The sequence below is a fragment of the Oncorhynchus gorbuscha genome, linkage group LG22, assembly GCF_021184085.1.
Source record: "Oncorhynchus gorbuscha isolate QuinsamMale2020 ecotype Even-year linkage group LG22, OgorEven_v1.0, whole genome shotgun sequence".
In the NCBI taxonomy this organism is placed as follows: Eukaryota; Metazoa; Chordata; class Actinopteri; order Salmoniformes; family Salmonidae; genus Oncorhynchus; species Oncorhynchus gorbuscha.
Genome location: NC_060194.1, coordinates 51,270,883 through 51,280,372, shown reverse-complemented (window position 1 = coordinate 51,280,372; position 9,490 = coordinate 51,270,883).

The window sequence follows — 9,490 nt, the reverse complement described above, 5'->3', positions numbered from 1 at the left end:
TACCTCTACCTACATGTACATATTACCTCAATTACCTCGACTAACTTGTGCCCCTGGGCATTGACTGTACTGGTACCCCTGTATATAGCCTCCACATTGACTCTGTACCGGTACACCCTGTATATAGCCTCCACATTGACTCTGTACCGGTACCCCCTGGACCGGTACCCCCTGGTACCCCACTTATTTTTCTTAAAACTGCATTGTTGATTAAGGGCTTGTAAGTAAGCATTTCACTGTAAGGTCTACTACACCTGTTGTATTCAGCATTTCACTGTGAGGTCTACTACACCTGTTGTATTCAGCATTTCACTGTGAGGTCTACTACACCTGTTGTATTCAGCATTTCACTGTGAGGTCTACTACACCTGTTGTATTCAGCATTTCACTGTAAGGTCTACTACACCTGTTGTATTCAGCATTTCACTGTGAGGTCTACTACACCTGTTGTATTCAGCATTTCACTGTGAGGTCTACTACACCTGTTGTATTCAGCATTTCACTGTGAGGTCTACTACACCTGTTGTATTCAGCATTTCACTGTGAGGTCTACTACACCTGTTGTATTCAGCACATTAGACAAATAACATTTGATTTGATGAACCACATGGAAACAGTTGTTTGACACCATTCCATTGACGAGCCTTCTTCCCCTCAGCAGCCTCCACTGGAATCTATATATGCTGTTATTTCATAGAGGACAGGTCTATATATCCACAAGCACTTTCTACTCCACCCATTCCATTCACTGCAATGCAATCCATTGTAGGCCTATACATAACATACTGGTGAATAGATACACAACGATACGTCTAGTGGGTAGATTTCGGCGCTCTCACCACCACGGCCCTGGTTCAATTCCCGGTCAGGGAACAGATCTACGGGGGGCAGGTAGCCTAGTGGTTAGAGTGTAGAGGCAGCAGGTAGCCTAGTGGTTAGAGTGTAGAGGAGGCAGGCGGCCTAGTGGTTAGAGTGTAGAGGAGGCAGGTAACCTAGTGGTTAGAGTGTAGAGGAGGCAGGTGGCCTAGTGGTTAGAGTGTAGAGGAGACAGTAACCGGAAGGTTACTAGATCAAATCCCTGAACTGACAAGGTAGAAATCTGTCGTTCTGCCCTTTTAGGCTGGGTTTCTGTACAGCACTTTGAGATATCAGCTGATGTACGAAGGGCTATATAAATAAATTTGATTTGATTTGATTTGATTTTGAACAAGGCAGTTAACCCACTGTTCCTAGGCTGTCATTGTAAGTGAGAATTTGTTCACAGCCAGAATTGCTGGAGCTAGGATCACAAGCATTTAGCTAAACCTGCAATAACATCTGCTAAATACGTGTATGTGACCAATATAATTTGATTTGATGTTCTGAAGTTAAAGTGTGGTTGAGATTCTACTTCCTGTCTGTAGAATCAATATATGGTGTCATTTCATAATATATATAATAATAATAATATATGCCATTTAGCAGACGCTTTTATCCAAAGCGACTTACAGTCATGTGTGCATACATTCTACGTATGGGTGGTCCCAGGGATCGAACCCACTACCCTGGCGTTACAAGCGCCATGCTCTACCAACTGAGCTACATAAGGGAAGTTGGTCTAAATTCCCTCTAGTCCTTGATCATGACTAGTTCCATTACAGTCACAAGAGTCATTGGACGAAGGCATCTTCTGTACTGGGGAGTTTTGTAGGATTGTACCCTTATTTATTTATTTTTTGCCTAAAATGACCAACCCAAATCTAACTGCCTGCAGCTCAGGACCTGAAGTAAGGATATGCATATTCTTGGTAACATTTCATAGGAAACACTCTGAAGTTTGTGGAAATGTGAAATTAAAAGTATGAGAATATAAGAGATAATATCTGCTAAAAGATCACCCATCATCATTGAAATGCAAGAGAAAGGCCATACTTTCAGATAGGAGTCGAGGTGTCATTTACATTTTGGCCACCAGATGGCAGCAGTGTGTTTGCAAAGTTTCAGACTGATCCAGTGAAGAATTACATTGCTGCACAATATTTTGTATCAAGTTTGCCCAAATGTGCCGAATTGGTCAATTGATACATTTTCAAGTACATAACTATAGAGAACATACAAACATGCTATGGAAATACATTTAAATGTACACACTCCCAGGAATGTCATACATGATGGATCAATTGCTTATACACAACATTTAAAAAAAAAACATTGGTATATAGTATATATATTTTTTAACAATACAAAACATACACATACAAACAACAGCATAAAGATGCACACAAACATACACATGACATCACACCTGCCCAGAACCACCTGCCCAGAACCACCTGCCCAGAACCACCTGCCCAGAACCACCTGCCCAGAACCAGCTGCCCCCCCCCCCCTCCAGCACCCACATCACTCTCCACCACATGGTCTCAAACTGCACCATGTAGTTTCTCTCTGTCACCCCCCTCCAGCGCCCACATCACTCTCCACCACATGGTCTCAAACTGCACCATGTAGTTTCTCTCTGTCACCCCCTCCAGCACCCACATCACTCTCCACCACATGGTCTCAAACTGCACCATGTAGTTTCTTTCTGTCACCCCCCTCCAGCACCCACATCACTCTCCACCACATGGCCTCAAACTGCACCATGTAGTTTCTCTCTGTCACCCCCTTACCACCCCCCTCCAGCGCCCACATCACTCTCCGCCACATGGCCTCAAACACGTTCAACATTTAGATAATAAACCAGTTCGCCTTTCCGTTGTGGTAATGATGGAGGATTGGTTGCTTTCCAGTTGAGTATACGTTTCTTTTTCATGATGATTGAGGAGAAAAGTATTGTCCAACCCACTAGGTATCTCCCTGCACCCTCATATGTTAGGGATCCTGAGTGGTGCAGCGGTCTAAGGCACTGCATCGTCACTACAGACCCAGGTTTGATCCTGGGCTGTATCACAAACGGCCGTGATATGGAGTCCCATAGGGCGGAGCACAATTGGCCCAGGGTCAACATTTTACATGTTGGGACACTTTTAAGTTGCATGTATTTTAAAATATCTCCATTGTTCAGTCCAAAATGTCTATTTAATGCTGTCATGTAAATAAATGTATTTCCTATTACCAAGCCATTTATGGTTTCTATGCTTTTCGTTTTCCATGTGGACCAATTTATCGAGGAATTCTGAAATGCTATCCAATGATTGCAGGGTTGTGTTTTAAGGGAGTGTTTTAAGGGAGTGTTATAAGGGAGTGTTTTAAGGGAGTGTTTTAAGGGAGTGTTTTAAGGGAGTGTTTTAAGGGAGTGTTATTGGTTAGTTGAGAATGTTTAATTTTTCTTCCATATTGTTGTGTTCTTAACTATTGCGTTTTTAATGTTATTAGCTGGATCCTTTGAAAATAGAAACGTCAAAAGATTCTGGGGATGATCTTCAATATGTACCCATTGTTCCTCTTTGGTGCGTTTAACTATATGGGTCGTAAGTAAAAACCCCTGGGTAGCAAGTTGACACAATTCCAAGTCTGGAAGGTTAAAACCACCCTCAGACTAATAAGACGATCTAAAACCTTTCCTTTTTATTCTATTTGTTTTATTTGCCCATATAAAGGTCTGTAAAGAATGTCTTCGGTAATTAGTAGTACTGAGAATAAATGTAGAAACTTTGGGCGCCATTTTGTCGTTCTGAAGAAGTTTATTCTACCTGTGATATTTATGGGATTGTTCCATTTAATTAGATCTGCGTTCATATTGTTGAGTAATGGGATTAAGTTATTTTATATATTTCTTGTATTTCGTCACTTATTAAGAATCCTAAGTATTTTATATATGTTTGTGGTTCACTTAATGCATTGCTTTAGATCATAGGTTATGCAAACTGAGTACTTTGCTGAAGCACCTTTGTCTGAGATTACAGCCTCCAGTCTTCTTGGGTATGATGCTACCAGCTTGGCACACCTGTATTTGGGGGGTTTCTCCTATTCTTCTCTGCAGATCCTCTTAAGCTCTGTCAGGTTGGATGGGGAGCGTCGGTGCACAGCTATTTTTAGGTCTACAGAGATGTTCGATCGGGTTCAAGTCCGGGCTCTGGCTGGGCCACTCAAGGATATTCAGAGACTTGTCCTGAAGCCACTCCTGCATTGTCTTGGCTGTGTGCTTAGGGTCATTGCCCTGTTGGAAGGTGAACCTCCACCCCAGTCTGAGGTCCTGAGTGCTCTGGAGCAGGTTTTCATCAAGGATTTCTCTGTACTTGCTCCATTCATCTTTCCCTCAAGCCTGACGAGTCTTCCTGTCCCTGCCGCTGAAAAACATCCCCACAGCATGATGCTGCCACCACCATGCTTCACCACTGGGATGGTGCCATACATGACGCTTGGCATTCAGGCCAAAGAGTTTAATTTTGGTTTCATCAGACCAGAGAATGTTGTTTCTCATGGTCTGAGCGTCCTTTAGGCGCCTTTTACCCCAACCAGAAGCCATGAATTACTGTCAACATCCGCAATGAGCTAAAGGGTAGAGCTGCTGCTTTCAAGGAGAGCTTATAAGAAATCCCTCTATGCCCTCCAACGAACCATCAAACAGGCAAAGCGTCAATACAGGACTAAGATTGAATCGTACTACACCGGCAAACTATTACGGACTACAAAAGGAAGCACAACCGTGAGCTTCCCAGTGACACAAGCCTACCAGACAAGCTAAATGACTTCAATGCATGCTTAGAGGCAAGCAACACTGAAACGTGCATTAGAGCACCAGCTGTTCCGGGCGGCTGTGTGATCACGCTCTCCGTAGCCGATGTGAGTAAGACCTTTAAACAGGTCAACATTCACAGACAGATTACCAGGACGTGTACTCAGAGCATGCGCTGACCAACTGCCAAGTGTCTTCACTGACATTTTCAACCTGTCCCTGACTGAGCCTGTAGTACCAGCATGTTTCAAGCAGACCACCATAGTCCTTGTGCCCAAGAACACCAAGGTAACCTGCCTAAATGACTACAGACCCGTAGCACCCACGTCTGTAGTCGTGAAGTGCTTTAATTCCAGAAACGCTAGACCCACTCCAAATTTCATACCGCCCCAACAGATCCACAGATGCAATCTTTATTGCACTCCACACTGCCCTTTCCCACCTGGACTGAAGGAACACCTATGTGAGAATGCTGTTCATTGACTACAGCACAGTGTTCAACACCATAATAATAATATATGCCATTTAGCAGACGCTTTTATCCAAAGCGACTTACAGTCATGTGTGCATACATTCGACGTATGGGTGGTCCCGGGGATCGAACCCACTACCCTGGCATTACAAGCGCCATGCTCTACCAACTGAGCTACAGAAGGACCACAGTAGTGCCCTCAAAACTCATCACTAAGCTAAGGACCCTGGGACTAAACACCTCCCTCTGCAACTGAATCCTGGCCTTCCTGACGGGCCGCCCCCATGTGGTAAGGGTAGGTAACAACACATCTGCCACGCTGATCCTCAACATGGGGGACCCTCAGGGTTGCGTGCTCAGTCCCCTCCTGTACTCCCTGTTCACTCATGGCTGCATGGCCAGGCACGACTCCAACACCATCATTAAGATTGCCGACGACACAACAGTGGTAGGCCTGGTCACTGACAAAGATGAGACAGCCTATAGGGAGGAGGTCAGAGACCTGGTCGTGTGATGCCAGGAAAACAACCTCTCCCTCAACGTGATCAAGACAAAGGAGATGATTGTGGACTAAAGGAAAAGGAGGACTGAGCACGCCCCCATTCTCATCAACGGGTCTGTAGTGGAACAGGTTGAGAGCTTCAAGTTCCTTGGTGTCCACATCACCAACAAACTATCATGGTCCAAACACACCAAGACAGTCATGAAGAGGGCTCAACAATGCCTTTCCCCCCTCAAGAGACTACAAGGATTTGGGATGGGTCCTCGGATCCTTAAAAGTTCTACAGCTGCACCACCTGATATGGCAACTGCTCTGCCTCCAACCACAAGGCGCTACAGAGGGTAGTGTGTACAGCCCAGTACATTACTGGGGCTAAGCTTCCTGCCATCCAGGATATCTATACCAGGCGGTGTCAGAGGAAGATCCTAAAAATTGCCAAAGACTCCGGCCACCCTAGTCATAGACTGTTCTCTCTGCTACCGCACGGAAACGGTAATATCTGTGGAAAATTAGCTGGCTGGCTAAAACCGGCACTTTTACTGAAACGTTGATTAATGTGCATTGTAAAAATAAAAATAAACTCAACTTAAACTCATCATGTTATATTCAGTGCATGTGACAACCCATAAGGGGTGCTATAGTGCATGTGAACTTGTGTTACTTTCAACAGTTATAGCCATAGATATGGACAGTTATAGCCATAGATATAGCCATAGATATGGAAAGTTATAGCCATAGATATGGACAGTTGTAGCCATAGATATGGACAGTTATAGCCATAGATATGGACAGTTATAGCCATAGATATGGACAGTTATAGCCATAGATATGGACAGTTATAGCCATAGATATGGACAGTTATAGCCATAGATATGGACAGTTATAGCCATAGATATAGCCATAGATATGGACAGTTATAGCCATAGATATGGACAGTTATAGCCATAGATATGGACAGTTATAGCCATAGATATGGGCAGTTATAGCCATAGATATGGACAGTTATAGCCATAGATATGGACAGTTATAGCCATAGATATAGCCATAGATATGGACAGTTATAGCCATAGATATGGACAGTTATATCCATAGATATGGGCAATTATAGCCATAGATATGAACAGTTATAGCCATAGATATGGGCAGTTATAGCCATAGATATGGACAGTTATAGCCATAGATATGGGCAGTTATAGCCATAGATATGGACAGATATAGCCATAGATATGGGCAGTTGTAGCCATAGATATGAACAGTTATAGCCATAGATATGGACAGTTATAGCCATAGATATGGACAGTTATAGCCATAGATATGGGCAGTTATAGCCATAGATATGGGCAGTTATAGTCATAGATATGGACAGTTATAGCCATAGATATGGACAGTTATATCCATAGATATGGACAGTTATAGCCATAGATATGGACAGTTATAGCCATAGATATAGACAGTTATAGCCATAGATATAGACAGTTATAGCCATAGATATGGGCAGTTATAACCATAGATATGGGCAGTTATAGCCATAGATATGGGCAGTTATAGCCATATATATGGGCAGTTATAGCCATAGATATGGGCAGTTATAGCCATAGATATAGCCATAGACATGGACAGTTATAGCCATAGATATGGGCAGTTATAGCCATAGATATGGACAGTTATAGCCATAGATATGGACAGTTATAGCCATAGATATTGGCAGTTATAGCCATAGATATGGAGCAGATATATGGGCAGTTATAGCCATAGATATGGACAGTTATAGCCATATGGGCAGTTATAGCCATAGATATGGACAGCCATAGATATGGGCAGTTGTAGCCATAGATATGAACAGTTATAGCCATAGATATGGACAGTTATAGCCATAGATATGGACAGTTATAGCCATAGATATGGGCAGTTATAGCCATAGATATGGGCAGTTATAGTCATAGATATGGACAGTTATAGCCATAGATATGGACAGTTATAGCCATAGATATGGACAGTTATAGCCATAGATATAGACAGTTATAGCCATAGATATAGACAGTTATAGCCATAGATATGGGCAGTTATAACCATAGATATGGGCAGTTATAGCCATAGATATGGGCAGTTATAGCCATATATATGGGCAGTTATAGCCATAGATATGGGCAGTTATAGCCATAGATATAGCCATAGATATGGACAGTTATAGCCATAGATATGGGCAGTTATAGCCATAGATATGGACAGTTATAGCCATAGATATTGGCAGTTATAGCCATAGATATGGACAGTTATAGCCATAGATATGGACAGTTATAGCCATAGATATAGACAGTTATAGCCATAGATATAGACAGTTATAGCCATAGATATGGGCAGTTATAACCATAGATATGGGCAGTTATAGCCATAGATATGGGCAGTTATAGCCATATGTATGGGCAGTTATAGCCATAGATATGGGCAGTTATAGCCATAGATATAGCCATAGATATGGACAGTTATAGCCATAGATATGGGCAGTTATAGCCATAGATATGGACAGTTATAGCCATAGATATGGACAGTTATAGCCATAGATATGGACAGTTATAGCCATAGATATTGGCAGTTATAGCCATAGATATAGCCATAGATATGGACAGTTATAGCCATAGATATGGGCAGTTATAGCCATAGATATGGACAGCTATAGCCATAGATATGGACAGTTATAGCCATAGATATGGACAGTTATAGCCATAGATATGGACAGTTATAGCCATAGATATGGACAGTTATAGCCATAGATATTGGCAGTTATAGCCATAGATATGGACAGTTATAGCCATAGATATGGACAGTTATAGCCATAGATATAGACAGTTATAGCCATAGATATAGACAGTTATAGCCATAGATATGGGCAGTTATAACCATAGATATGGGCAGTTATAGCCATAGATATGGGCAGTTATAGCCATATGTATGGGCAGTTATAGCCATAGATATGGGCAGTTATAGCCATAGATATAGCCATAGATATGGACAGTTATAGCCATAGATATGGGCAGTTATAGCCATAGATATGGACAGTTATAGCCATAGATATGGACAGTTATAGCCATAGATATGGACAGTTATAGCCATAGATATTGGCAGTTATAGCCATAGATATAGCCATAGACATGGACAGTTATAGCCATAGATATGGGCAGTTATAGCCATAGATATGGACAGTTATAGCCATAGATATGGGCAGTTATAGCCATAGATATGGACAGTTATAGCCATAGATATTGGCAGTTATAGCCATAGATATAGCCATAGATATGGACAGTTATAGCCATAGATATGGGCAGTTATAGCCATAGATATGGACAGTTATAGCCATAGATATGGGCAGTTATAGCCATAGATATGGGCAGTTATATCCATAGATATGGACAGTTATAGCCATAGATATGGACAGTTATAGCCATAGATATGGACAGTTATAGCCATAGATATGGACAGTTATAGCCATAGATATGGACAGTTATAGCCATAGTTGTTGTGGATGTGACAATCAATGTATGTTGATATCTAATGCTGCATTCAAAACAACTGGGAACTTGGAAATGTCCTACTTCTGACTTCAGTGCAACTAGGAATTAGTGGTAAGAAACAGCTCTGACGTCGAAAAATCTTTTGATTGGTCATCCAACTCGGGAACTCAGGCCTCTTTCCAGACCTCCGACTTTTTGACCTGAAGATCACTGACTTCATGATTTGACCTCAAATTTTTCAGAGTTCCCAGTTATTTTGATTGCGGCAATATTTACAGGAGGCGTCAGGCATGACAAACCAATTCAAAGTTGCAAACTCAGAGTTTGGGGCGGCAGTGTAGCCTAGT